Genomic DNA, 14,477 nt, shown 5'->3' with positions numbered 1-14,477 from the left:
CTGTGGTCCCAGCTACTTGGGAGGCGGAGGCAGGAGACTCTCTTGAGCCCAGGAGTTGGAGGTTGCTGTGAGCTGTAATGCCACGACACTCTACCCTGGGGGACAGCTTGAGGCTCCTGTCTCCAAAAAAGAATGCCTGGAAAGCCAAAAGCATATTAATGGAAAACAGATCAGAGATTGCCCCAGGTACAGAGTAGAGGGAGGCAGGATGACAAAGAGCTAACATGGGTTGTTTTTTGTTTGTTTGTTTTGGATGATGGAACTGTTCTATATGCTGACTGCAACAACGGTTACACAAATCTATACATGAGTTAAAATTTGTAGAACTGTCCATCGAAAAGTTATTTTTACTATATGTTCGTTCAAAAATAAAATTAACCAAATCAGGAATAAACTTTTGATACATATGCTATTATGGACAAATCTCAAAATAATTATACCCAGTCAAAGAAGCCAGTCTGAGTATGATCCCATTTTTATAAAATTCTAGGAAATGCCAACTACTCTAAAGGGACAAAATACAGGTCAGTGATTGCGTGGCAGGAAAGGATTGCTAAAAGAGAAGAGGAAACTTTGGGGGGGTGATTGGTGTGTTCATTATCTGGATTGTGGTAGTGGTTTCATAGGTGTATACAAATTCAAAGCTTATTAAATCATACACTTTTACCAGGTCCGGCTTATCATATGTTAATTATACCTCAGTAAAGCTGAAAAATAAAATACCAGAACTTCTCTCAAGGAACACAGTATCCAGTGACAAGGAAACTAAGAGTTACAAGAATAAGACCTGTGGGGGCCCGATGTTGGAGTACCCGACCCCTGCCCAACTCAGAATCCCCTCTGAGGCTGGCACGTTTTAACTTTTGCATCCATAGCTTGAGTGACAGAAATCAAAAGCTCAGCTCATTAAAGCCGAGCATCTTAGGAAACTGGTTTTTCAGAATGCTGTTCAGGCACTTAATCTTTTTTTTTCTTCTTCTTCTTTTTAAGGTGCCTTGGAGAGAAACCATGAAGTTTCCTATGAATTCTCAATGAGTCCTCTCAAGCTCAGTTTCTACAGCTCTCTCAATTCTCTCTTCCCACCCTTGTTCAGGTCACCACCATCTCTAGTGTTTTTTGTTTGTTTGCTTTTGATTTTAATTGTATTTTTAATTATTATGGGCACATAATAGTTATATTGTATGTGATGTTTTGATGCAGGCATACAATGTGAATTAACCAAATCAGGGTAATGGGGGGTATCCATCACCTTAGGCATTTATCATTTGTGTTAGGAACATTCCAATTCCACTCTTTTTTTTTTTTGAGCCAGAGCCTCAAGCTGTCCCCGGGGGCAGAGTGCCATGGCATTACAGCTCACAGCAACCTCCAACTCCTGGGCTCAAGCGAGTCTCCTGCCTCCGCCTCCCAAGTAGCTGGGACCACAGGTGCCCGCCACAACGCCTGGCCATTTTTTGGTTGCAGCCATCATTGTTGTTTGGCGGGCCGGGCTGGGGATTCGAACCCGCCACCTTAGGTGTACGTGGCTGGCGCCTTAGCCAGTTGAGCTATAGGCGCCAAGCCCCAATTCCACTCTTTTAGGTATTTTAAAGTCTATGCTAACTTACTGCTGGCTATAGGTGCTTTGTTGTGCTATCACATATTGTTCCTTCTATTTAATGATCTAACTATAATCTTTTGTCAGCACCCTGTACATAGCCTACCATTTACTAGCCTGTGATCTGCAGAAGTTACTTGGCCTCTCTAATCCTCTTTAATTCTTAGTTTCCTCCCTTATGAAACTTCCTAATCAAAGTACTCACCTGGCAGTGTTGTTGTAAAGAGTAAGTGAGTCAAATCTACAAAGTAATAACAGATCCTGGCAGAGGATACTTCTGGGGGGGCTTAGTTTCATACCTTTATGAATGTATATGTATATATTTCTCATATCGTATGTATGTACATGTTAAGCATGTAACACTTTTGATATTGGGGGAAAAAAGATTAAACCGCAACTCTGGGTCTGGACTCCAGTCTTAAGTGAAATTGGGCGTCTTTCCATCCCACTCTCATCCTGGGGCCAGGAGGGAGCCCGTTTCAGTTTTACAGTTGGGGCCATGGAAGACAGAGAGCTAACTGATGGCAAAGCAGGTACCCCTGACTCCTAGCACAAGGACAGGTTTGAGGAACAAAGGCTAAAGGGAAATAAAAAATGAAGGCTAGAAATGGGACAGGGGAAACTTTTTAAAAAGCCATAGCGTTCTGCCCTCTAGGGACAGGATGAGAGAGCAGGTGGCTGTGAATAGTCCTAGTCAATAGTATGAATTACACTCTTTCCTCCCTCCATTCATTCATCTGGCAGTTGATATTTACCGATGCCTTGGTTTGCCGGCACTATGCTGGGATCTGAGAGGTAAGACAGGTGCCTTTCTTTACAGACTTCACCCTGATAGGGGCTTGAGGGATGGGAACATAAAAAGTGATATTTTAACACAATTCCAAGTCTGTGTCCAAGTCTGACACAATTCCAAGTTGGCCCCAACTTAGCCAGTCTCTGGGTCAAATGCTGAGGGGGAGGAGCAAGAAGCTGTGAGGCATGGAGTGGTCTAGGGAAGGACTTCAGGCTAAGGGTAGGAACTCTGCAGCTCCTCTGTCTTCCAAGCTAGGGGTCCCTTTCTCCCTTGACTGGACTTGGGGTGCCTCTGGAGGTCGGCTGAGATAGATTCTGAAAGGTCTAATGGCTCCTGTGCAGGAGGCAGAGCTGAGTCCAAGGGCTTGGCTCCCTGTACCCTGTGTGCCGGATGAACGGCGCTCAGGCGCTTCGCCTCTGAGGACAGCATAGTGTGGTCTTAGAATTAACACGTTCTGGCCACCAGAAGGCGGTGTTGGGGCATGTCCACCACCCAGAAAATAGCCCTTGCCCGCGGGGAAGTACGTAGAGCTCGTCTTCCCTTAGCCCAGGCTTTCTTGTCATACAGGCTTCATTTGCCTTTCAGATATGTCTTAAGCACCTTAAACCTTTAGAACCACTGTGTGCAGGGGCAGCAACGGGCAGCCTTGCAGCTCGCCCCAGAATCCTCTAACGGGAATTTGTTGGTAAATACCTAGACTTGCCACTAGAGGGAGGGAGATGGGGAGCCGATATCTCAGGTCCACGGATGAGCACTGAATCGTCACAAACGGCCTCCCCAATTGCTATCTATTAGAAATGAACAGGAATTGGGTGAGGAAAACCGGGGAGATGGCAAGATGGCACAAGACTGGCGACAAGAAGAATGGAAAGGGGGTAGAGAAGGGGGTAGAGAAGAGGAAACCCCGCCGTGGTGGGGTGGCCACGGGACTTCAGAGAACAAGAAGAGCACCAACGCTCAGCTTGAGGTTGCTTCTGCTGTGGGGAGATCTGGATGGGTGGTCCACCAGCTGAAAGATTGTCTTCTGTCGGGGTGCATAAAACAGAGGAAGCACTCGGAATGTCCTGAGCAGCCACACAGGGCTTACACAGAGTATGAGGGACCCCGTCGGAGTCATGAGAACACTAGCCCCTCGGAACTCCGCAGACACCCTGGCCAAGGCTTTGGCTTGGACGTGGGCAAACAGGAGTTTGAGCCTGACGCCCAGGTCTCAGGAGCCTGGGAGAGCCCAGCTGACAACTGAGTTACACGAGCTCCAGAGCCATTAGGCAGCAGGTTGGGGAAAGGTGGCAGAGACCCTAGACCTAGACCCTCTCCAAAACTTGCAGAGATTTCAAAATGTATACGATAACAGCACACTGTACCCCATGATTGCATTCATGTACATAGTTATGCTATAAGGAAAAAAAAAACTTGCAGAGAAAACAGAATACACATGGCGGGGGAGGCTTTTCCTGTAGAAAGTGGAATTTAGGTCTGGATTCCAAGGAGAGAGAAGCAGCAGTGTGGAAATGGGAGAAGACAGAGATCAGGTGCCCACTACAAAGCCCTTCTCCTCCAACCTGTCTTACACCGTTGACCCACTAACCATAGAGCAATGGCATCCTGACTGATTTCCATGATTAAATATGAATTTTCGCCATTTTCATCTACACAGAAGCTAGAGATCTTTTAAGAATATAAATCAGATAATGTCCCTCCTCTGCTTTAAACCTTCAGGGACTTCCTATGACTAGAATAAAATGCTAAGTCCTTTCTCAGGCCTGCATGAGTCTGCATGAGCCCTCCCTTCCCTCCCTGCTTCATCTCCTACCCCCCTCCACACACACACAAACACACACACACTAATGTGCTCCAGCCATCTCTGTCTTCCTGCCTTCTTCAACCACACTCACTCCATTCCCACCACTGCATTTTCACCCTAAGCTGTCACGTGGCTGGCTTCTTTCCATCATATAGTTCTCAAATGTCACCTCTTTGGAGATAAGGAGTCCCTGCCCCCCAGTACTTCCCCAATCTCCCTCCATCAGTCCCGAGCCCTTATCACTATCAGAAATGGTCTTTGCTTGTCCAGTGACTCTTCCTCCACTCTGATATAAGCATCTGGAGAGCAGGGACTCTCCTGTCATCTTCACTACTAATTCTTAGAGCCCAGCACATAGAGATGCTCGATAAATACCTTTTGAAAGAATAAGTCTTGGCTCGGCACCTGTGGCTCAAGCGGCTAAGGCGCCAGCCACATACACCTAAGGTGGCGGGTTCGAATCCAGCCCGGGCCCACCAAACAACAATAATGGCTGCAACCAAAAAATAGCCGGGCGTTGTGGCGGGCGCCTGTGGTCCCAGCTACTTGGGAGGCCGAGATAGGAGACTCGCTTGAGCCCAGGAGTTGGAGGTTGCTGTGAGCAGTGAAGCCATGGCACTCTACCCAGAGGGACAGCTTGAGACTCTGTCTCAAAAAAAAAAAAAGAAAGAAAGAAAGAAAAAACAAGTCTTCAGTCAACTCTGTTCAGTAGGTTTGAAAATCACTTCCAATTTATAGAAAGGGAGACTGAGCCCTAAAAATGCTGACCAATGTGTGAGCAGAAGAGGCAGAAATTAAACCCAGCCAGCCTGGTTTCAGTAACTGACACTATACCTCTGCTCTTCTTATCCTAGTAGCATGTACACAATTTATAGTTGTTTTGTTTGTTTGTTGTCTGATACCCCGACTGGGTACAATACTGCTAGAGTAGGGCTGTGTCCTGCTCCCTGCCATGTTGCCAATGCTTATAACAATGCCTGGCAGCAGTAACTACTCAGTGAGAATTTACTAAGTGAATGAATAAGCAACCGCATGAACAGACAAGTGACAGATGAGCGTGAAGAAATAGGAGGGCTTCTGTGGTAGCAGTTTCCTCATCTGGAGCCCAGTGGCAGCAGTGGCTGCCAAAAGGGATCCACTGCGAGGTTACCTCTGCTGTCGAAGAAGGCATTACTTGGGGCTGATGTCAGTGGCTCTCTCACTGTACTGTGCTCCATGATCTTCAAACTTGGGGTGATTTCCTGCCTGAAGGCAGGGGGGTGGCCTTTGTTTCCAACCACAGCTAAGTGTCCAGACTGCCCATCCGTGACACTCAGGGCTCTGAGTAGATCTGTGTATACTGCCCCATTTCCACTCTTTACAATATGTCAGCACTTTTTTCAGCTTCTGAGAAACAGGAAGTACCATGATGTGTTGGAGGTTGAAGAGGATGATAAGAGACATATCATATTTCTCGGGTTTGGGCATGGAGAGATGGGGTTCCTGTTTGCTCTGACTCTAAAATATCACCTTTTCCCTTAAGCCAGATGCTGGATGATGAGGGCTATGTAGAAATTACGTGTTCTGGGCCCAGCACAGTGGCTTATGCCTGTAACCCCCAAACTCTGGGAAGCCAAGGTGGGAGGATCACTTGAGACCACAAGTTCAAGAATAGCTGGACAACATGGTGAAATTCCAGTCTCTATGAAAAATAGGAAAAGTTATCTGAGCATGGTGGAATGTACTTATACTCCCAGCTGCTCTGGAGGCCGAGGCAGGAGGATCATGTGAGCCCAGCAGCCCAAGGCTTCAGTGAGCTATGCTCATGCCACTGTTCTCTAGCCTGGGTGACAGAATAAGACCCTGTCTCTCTTTAAAAAAAGAAAGGAAGGAAGGAAGGAAGGGGAGAGAGAGAGAAAGAAAATATGCTTTGGAGGAGAAAAAGCAGGGAATCGGAGCCCTTAAAATTTATTATTATAAAACAGATTATATATACAAAACGAAATGTCATCTATATATACAGTTTTAAACATTAACAAAACCCCATAGACCCACACCCAACTTAAGAGGACATTCCCTCTCCCCATAAAGGTTCCCTTCCCATAGCATCCATGTTCCTCCCTGCCAGAAGTAGGATTATCTGGATTTTTTAAAATTTCAAATTAATATGAAGGTACAAATTTTTAGGTACTATGTGAATTTTTTTGGTTAATCATTTCCTTGCTATTCTCTGTCGTTACAACATATGTAAATATCCTCAAATTATACATGCTTTCATTTTGCCTATCTTTAACCCTTTTATAAAAAGAATAATGTCAGATGCATTTATTTAAGACTTATTTTTACTACTCAACAGAAAGTTATCAGACTCATCATGTTAATACATTTCACTATAGTTCATTCACTTACTCTGTTTTATTTACTTTACCTCTGAATGAGCAAATGACAGTACATTTTTCTATTTTACTGCTGGTGGACAACTTGCTTTTTCCCAGTTTTAATATTAGAAACAATTCTGCAAAAAGGCTTTATGTAAACTAAAGAGGTATGAATTCGGTATGGACTTGGGTTGACAATAATGTATCAGTATTGGTTCATTAATTTGACAAAAGTACCATACTAGTGTAAGGTGTTAATAACAGGGGAGATTTGATGTGGAGTACATGGGAAGTTTCTGTATTATCTTCACAATTTCTCAAATATAAAATTTTTATAAAATGAAAAGTTTATTTTAATAAAACGAGCCCTACTATGAATATATTTGTTTATATTTCCTGATGCTCATGGGCAAGAATTTCCCTAGAATGTGCACTAGATTGAAATTCTGGGTCACAGGGTATGTGCACCTTCAATTTTACTAGGAACTACATCTCAAAAGTACCATTTGACTCCTTTGCAGATAATGTGTAAGAATTCCTTTTACTTTATAGCCTGGGCAAGAATCGTAATGTCTGACTTTTAAATTTCTGCCAGTCTAGTGGGTGTGAAATGTTATCTCATTGTGGTTTAATTTTGTATTTTCCTGACTACTAACAAGGTTCAACATCTCTTTATATGTTTATTGGCCATTTCTATTTCCTGTTCTGAGAAATGCTTATTCATGTCATTTACTTTTTTTTTTTCCCCTAGTGGGTTATTTCTTTTTCTTACTGATGAAGAGGACTTTTTTATGCATTCTGGAAACTAATCCTTAGTCATTTATACTTAGTCATTTATACGTAGTACAAATATTGGTCCTAACTTGCGGCTTGTCTCTTTATTCTCCTTATGGTAAACTTGATGGATTTTGAATGTGTGGATCTTTTCCTTGATGATTTTCTCTTTGGGGGATTTATTTATTTATTTATTTAATTTTGGGGGGGCAAGGTCTTGCTCTGTTGCCCAGGCTGGAGTGCAGTGACATCATTATAGCTCACTGCAACCTCAAACTCCTGGGCTCAAGGGATCCTCCCACCTTGGCCTTCAAAAGTGTTAGGATAACAGAATGAGCCATTACATCGGCATAGGGGTTTTACTTAATAAATCCATTCATTCCAGACTGGAAAGCTCCCATTTGCCCCTCCAGACCCACTCTCCTCCCTCTGTTATCCTTCTCTGTGTCCTGGGAGGCTGAGTGGTATGGACTATATTTATAACTTCTTTGCCCACCCATTCCCCATTGGGTTTGGCCATGGGATTATTGGCAGGTGATTAAAGGGTAGGTGAGTGAAATCAAGGTATTTGTGTCCCAGCTCCCTCCTTGCAAGGTTGCTACAGGCTGGCTGTGTCCTTTGACTAAAGGTTCCAGCTCCTACTAAGTTGCCCTCTACACACAGCCCTCTGTATCTCTGAGTTTCAGAAACTAGTTTTTCTCTTTTGTCTCCTGTTGTCACTGGCCCCAGAGAGCTTTGTTCTCACTTTTATAACCATTTCATTGTTAAACTCTCCTTAAATTACCCAGCATGAGTTTTCCACCTGTATATGCTCACCCCACATATTTTCTTTTCTCTTTAAAATTATTTATTTATTTATTTATTTAAGAGACAGTCTCATTTTGTCGCCCTCAGTAGAGTGCTATGGCATCACAGCTCACAGCAACCTCAAACTCTTGGGCTTAAGCGATTCTCTTGCCTTAGCCTCCTGAGTAGCTAGGACTATAGGTGCCCGCCATGATGCCCAGCTATTTTTTTGTTACAGTTTTGGCCGGGGCCAGATTTGAACTTACCACCCTCAGCATATGGGACTGGCACCCTACCCACTGAGCCACAGGTGCTGCCCTATTTACTTATTTTTTGAGAGACAGCCTCACTTTGTCTCCTAGGTTGGAGTATAGTGGTGTGATCATAGCTCACTGGAACCTTGGACTGGGTTTAAGTGGTGCTCCCTCCACAGACTCTTGGGTAGTTACCTGGTGCTGCAGGCCCCAGCCACCATGCTCAGCTAAGTTTTTGTTTGTTTATTTTCTGAGATGGGGTCTTGAACTTCTGGCCACAAGCAATTCTCCTGTCTTAGTTTCCCAAAGTGCTGGGATTAAAGATATGAGCCACTATGCCTGACCTTTTTTATTTTTATTTATCATTATTATTATTGAGAAGAGTGCTATGGCAACCTGGGCTCAGGCAATCCTCTTGCCTCAGCCTCCTGAATATGAGACTACAGGCACTTTCCACAATGCCCAGCTAGTTTTTCTGTTTTTAGTAGAGACAAGGGTCTTGCTCTTGCTCAGGCTGGTCTTGAACTCCTAAGCTCAAGGGATCCACTTGCCTTGGTCTCCCAGAATGCTAGGATTACAAGTGTGAGCCACTGCACCTGGCCTTGCCTGGCCTTTTAAAAAAAAAATTAATATTTTGTTGGTCTGTCTCTGTCCTCCCAGGATTTCTCGCCCTTGGAATTACTGACATTTTGGGTGGGATAGTTCTTTGTTATGGGCTCTGTCTTGTGTATTGTAGGATGTTCAGAAGCATCCCTGACCTCTGCCTACTACATGTTTCCCTCCCTTCTCTCTAGTTGTAGTAATCAAAAATTGCCAAATGGCACCTGGGGAAAAATCTGTGTAGAACTACTATTATATTCCCATTGTCAATAGTACCACGTTGGCTTAATTATTAAACCTTGGTATCAAAATTTGCCCAGGCAGTGGCTCACACCTGTAATTCCAGCACTCTGGGAGGTCAAGATGGGAGGCTTGCTTTAGCTCAGCAGTTATAAACCAGCCCGATCAAGAGTGAGACCCATCTTTACTAAAAGTAGGAAAAATTAGCAGGGTATTGTGGCAGGCACCTGTAGTCTCAGCTACTCAGGAGGCTGAGGCAAGAGGATCGCTCAAACCCAGGAGTTTGAAGTTGCTGTGAGATATGGCTCCATGGCACTCTACCCAAGGCAACAGAGTGAGACTCTGTCTCAAAAAAAAAGGGGGGGGGGCAAGTTCTCTCACTTTGATGATCTTCTTCCTTCAGATTGTATTGGCTATTTTTGGACCTTCATTCTTCCATGGACATTTTAGAATCTGCTTAGTATGTACCATGAAAAAATTGTTGGGATTTTTTTGATAATAGTTGCTAAATTTATCAATTAGTTCCAGGCAGGCAGTGGCTCACACCTATAACCCAGCATTTTGGGAGGCTGAGGTGAGTGGATTGCTTGAGCTTAGGAGTTCCAGACCAGCTTGAGCAAAAGTGAGACCAAGACCCCATCTCTAAAAATAGCCAGCTGTTGTGGTGGGCACCTGTAGTCCCATCTACCTTGGAGGCTGAGTCAAGAGGATTGCTTTAGCCAAGAGTTTGAGGTTGTTGTGAGCTTAATGCCACAGCGCTCTACCCAGGGCAACAAAATGAGACTTTGTCTCAAAAAAACATTTTTTTATAGATCAGTTCCAAATTACAGTATTGAGTCTTTTATTTGTGGACATAGTAGACCACTACATTTTCCCTTACTAACATCTTTCAATAAAATTTTAATTTTTTTCATATTTTGTTGATTTATTCTCTGACACCATGTATTCTCATAAGTGTAATACTTATACTTGTAATGATGGCTTCTTTATAATTATGTGTTTTATTTGTTGGTGACATATAACAATGTAACTGCTTTTATGTATTGATCCAGTAACTTGCCAAACTCTCTTATTCTTTATATCATTTGACTGGATCTATACGTTTTTTGAGTTTTGTTTTTGTCCTATTACGTCATCTGCAAATATATACATATATGAATTTTGTTACTTCTTGTATAATCCTCCTATTTATTAGTTCTATTTATAATCTTACTGCTGAGGCCAGGATCTTTGGTCAGTTTTTAATTAACATGAAGCTAGCAGTATCCAGGGCTACCACTAGCTCATGTAAAGCTTCTATGTAAAAAAAGAAGCTCCTCCCTCAAGACATTGTATTTTTATCTCGTGTGAAATTGTCATGCATCTTTAAATCTGCAATACCTGTGACCTAAATGGCGTCTTCTGAGGTTACGTAGTGCACACAGAGCAGTCCTACAGGAATTCCTGCATTATTCCTGCTTTGAATAGGATGTTTTGAATGTATTACTGTTGAATACTGTACTTGCTGCAAGTTTATCAGGTTAAAAAAGTTCCCTTCTATTTTTGGCTTTGTTAAAAGTAGTTATCAGAAATGGATATTAAATTTTGGTAATTTTTTTTTTTTTGAGACAGAGTCTCACTCTGTGCCATAGAGTTGAGTGCTATGGTGTCATAGCTCACAGCAACTGTAGACTGTTGGGTTCAAGCAATTGTCTTGTCTTAGCTTCCCAAGTACCTGGGACTACAGGTGCCCACCACAATGCCTGACTATTTTTAAGGATGGGGGTCTCGCTGTTGCTCAGGCTGGTCTCGAACTCCTGAGCTCTTAAGATACACCTGCCTTGACCTCCCAAAGTTTATGATTACAGGCATGAGCCACTGCACCTGGCCTGGCTGGCAATTTTTTTTGGTGTTGATATGTGATTCTTCTCCCTAAAGAAAAAAAGACTAATGTGGTAAACTCCATTTATAGATTTTCTGACACTAAAGCTTCAATTCCTGAAATAAACTTGGTTTAGTTGTTACACAATATATTTTTATACAAACTGAATTTGGATTAATAATATTTGGCTTACAATGTTGACATCATAATTTTCTTTTCTTAATATTGTCCTTCTCTGATGTTAGTGTGATATATGTTAGTGTCACACACTAAGCTGGGAAATAGTCAATTTAATTTATTTTCCATAAGACTTAATATATGTTTGGAATTATAAACGGCTTGAAAGTTTAGAAGGACTCACCAGTAAAACCATCTGAACTTTGTGTGTTCTTTGAGGAAGAGTGAAAATGACAGGTCCGATATCTTTTTTTTTTTTTTTTTTTTTGAGACAGAGTCTCACTATGTCACCTGGGATAGTCACCATGGCATCAAAGCTCACAGCAACTTCAAACTCTTAGGCTTAAATGATTCTCTTGCCTCAGTCTCCCAGGTAGGCATTGTGGTGGACTACAGGCACCTGCCACAAAGTCTGGCTATTTTTCAGTTGCAATTGTCATTGTTGTTTAGCAGGCCCGGGCTGGGCTTGAACCCACCAGCTTCAGTGTATGTGGCCGGCGCCCTAAGCACTGAGCTCTGGGCGCCGAGCCAGGTCCAATGTCTTTACTGGTTATATGTTCATTCACATTTCCTATGTTTTCTTATGTCAATTGTGCACACTTACATTTGTGTTGGACAAATATTTGTGTGTCTTCTCAGATTGCCTCTACTGCCTCCTTTCTGTCTCTTGGTCAGCACCCCACTTAGACCAAGTTACCCCTCTACTTCTGGGCATAGGTGAAATGCCATGCTGTTTAAAATGGGCTCTGGTTTCTTTTGTGGCTGCCAGGGCCTGGCTTGTGCACTTGAAGAGCAGAGAAGTAAGTTCCTGTGATGTGAACCATGACCAATGGGGTATGGAAGAGAAAAGCAGCCTGGCCTATTGATTTCCCCTCCTCTATCCCTGTGCTGTTGCCAAATCCACTTTGTCCTTTCAGCACTTCTGGAGGAATTCCTTCGGCCTAGCAAACATACATGCCGAGAGACTCGCTGTGTACTTTTGTGCCTCAGTATAAAGTGGTGGCCAGGGCAGTAGTGTATCAGCCACACTGTTTCACGTCTTTCCTTTTTACCCTCAATCTCATAACACAGGTTTATAATTCTCAAATGAAGTGTCGACACTTTAATCATTGCCTCAGGCCTGGCTTTCTGAGGAGTTCTGGGCTATGACACTGATACCAGATGTAGTTTCAGATAACAAATCCTTCACCTGGAAAGAGGAAGTTGGATTGTTTTCCTCTTTAAAATTACAAGAATCAGGCTGGCCTGGTGGCTCATGCCTGTAATCCCAGTACTCTGGGAGGCTGAGGTAGATGAATTGCCTGAGCTCAGGAGTTTGAGAATAGCCTAAGCAAGAGTGAGACTCTGTCTCTTAAAAAAAAAAAAGCTGGACATTGTGGCAGGCAACTATAGTCCCAGCTACCCTGAAGGCTGAGGCAAGAGGATCACTGGAGCCCCAAGGGTTTGAGGTTGCTGTGAACTATGATGCCACAATACTCTACCCTTTGTCAAGGGTGACAAAGTGAACTCTGTCTCAAAAAAAATAATAATAGAATAAATAAAACAATAGGAACCTGTTGTTGAGAATTGAGAATAAGTAGTTGACAATAATCTCTGACATGCAGTGGCTTTGCAGTTTGTTGCCCTTCACAGATCTTTTCTTAAGTTTTCACTCTGGCTAGTGAAGAACAGGTGAAGATAAGGGGATGGAAGATGAAGTAGCGGGGCTATACAGGAACCATGTTAATTGTAAGGATAGCAGGGTATAGTGACTCTTCCCACAGTACTGGAGACCTTACCAGAGAAAACAACAGGCTCAGAGCAATTTAATCCCAACTTAAGGTATGCTTTGAATACTAGAAGACCTCTATGGCAGCATTAAAGGAGACTCTTATCTCTGGCAGCCACAAAACACACTGAACTGAAAATCAGGTTCATTGTCTCCATACAGAAGAGCTCCTTGTAGAGCTCTGATGGAGAATAGTACACCTTAGCCATTCTTCAATGTCAAAACCAGGGCCCTTACAGAGAAAGGGTGGGATGGAACCATGAGACTTGAGATAAGAGCATTTGGGGGGACAAACCTAAGACTGTTGAACTCCCAAATTCCCTTGAGCCCTCCTAAACTGGCAGAAGCCGCCCTCCTTAACTGGCAGTGGTGGCCCTTTACTCCTTGCCAGAGCAAACTAATTTCCCCTTGCTTGGATACAGAGTAACTGTCACTTGAAGCATGTGCTTCACAAAATAATGTATCTTCTTCCCGGCACCCTACCTCAACATCTTCCTTGCCTCCAGATCAGTAATCAGAATTAGACCTAGGAACATCCTATGTTAATTAGGGACAAATCAGGAGACAGAAACTATACCAGTTACTGTAATAGAGGGAGTTGAATATAAGGAATTGTTAATCAGGTATTGGAACACTAGATAAGCAAAAAGGGAGCTATTTCAGACTAAGGGGGTAGTGCCTGTGGGAAGCAGCTCCCACCCCTATGGCTGGGAAGCAAAGGAAAGAGGTTGGAATTATTTAAGCAAACTTTGGAAGAGAGGCTTTGTGGACTTTCCTTCCACTCAGACATCTGTGGAAGGAAAACTGCTTTGTAGGCAGTGGGGTTCCTGAGCTCAGAAAAGAGGTCCTGTGGAAATGGGATCCAGAACTCTAGGGGGTGCTGGTTGACTGGTGCTGGGGTCTCAGAGTGGAGTGAGGTATGCTAAGGTTGGATCTATGAATGATAGAAAAACTGCCAGCTGCAAGTAATTGTAGCTACTACAATGAACTGCTGCTTCCAGGGACAGTGTTAGGATTAGAAATAGGAGCAAGATTGGGCAGCACCTGTGGCTCAAAGGAGTAGGGCGCTGGTCCCATTATGCTGGAGGTGGCAGGTTCAAACCCAGCCCTGGCCAAAAACTGCAAAAAAAAAAAAAAAAAATTGGGAGTAAGACAGAAATAGAAAACAATAACAAGGCATAGGAAACAAACAGGAAATTGTTTTTTGGCCTCCAGCCTCAATTCTTTTTCTACCAGGCTCTCAGTCTAGTAACCCCTATTGACAGATCCTAACAGAGATTCAGCTGGCAAAGGAGTAATTGGTTTTCAGAATCCCACCTCAGTAGGGTATAAGGTAGTAGTGAGTTTGAAGTTGAAAGACAGTAGCTTGGCTTGGCGCCTATAGCTCAACCGGCTAAGGCGCCAGCCACGTACACCTAAGGTGGCAGGTTCGAATCCCCAGCCCGGACCTGCCAAACAACAATGAC

The sequence above is a fragment of the Otolemur garnettii genome, unplaced genomic scaffold (genome assembly GCF_000181295.1).
Source record: "Otolemur garnettii isolate 467f Iridium unplaced genomic scaffold, OtoGar3 scaffold00003, whole genome shotgun sequence".
Classification (NCBI taxonomy): Eukaryota; Metazoa; Chordata; class Mammalia; order Primates; family Galagidae; genus Otolemur; species Otolemur garnettii.
The sequence above is the reverse complement of the archived record's forward strand: the minus strand, read 5'-3'. Positions refer to the sequence as shown.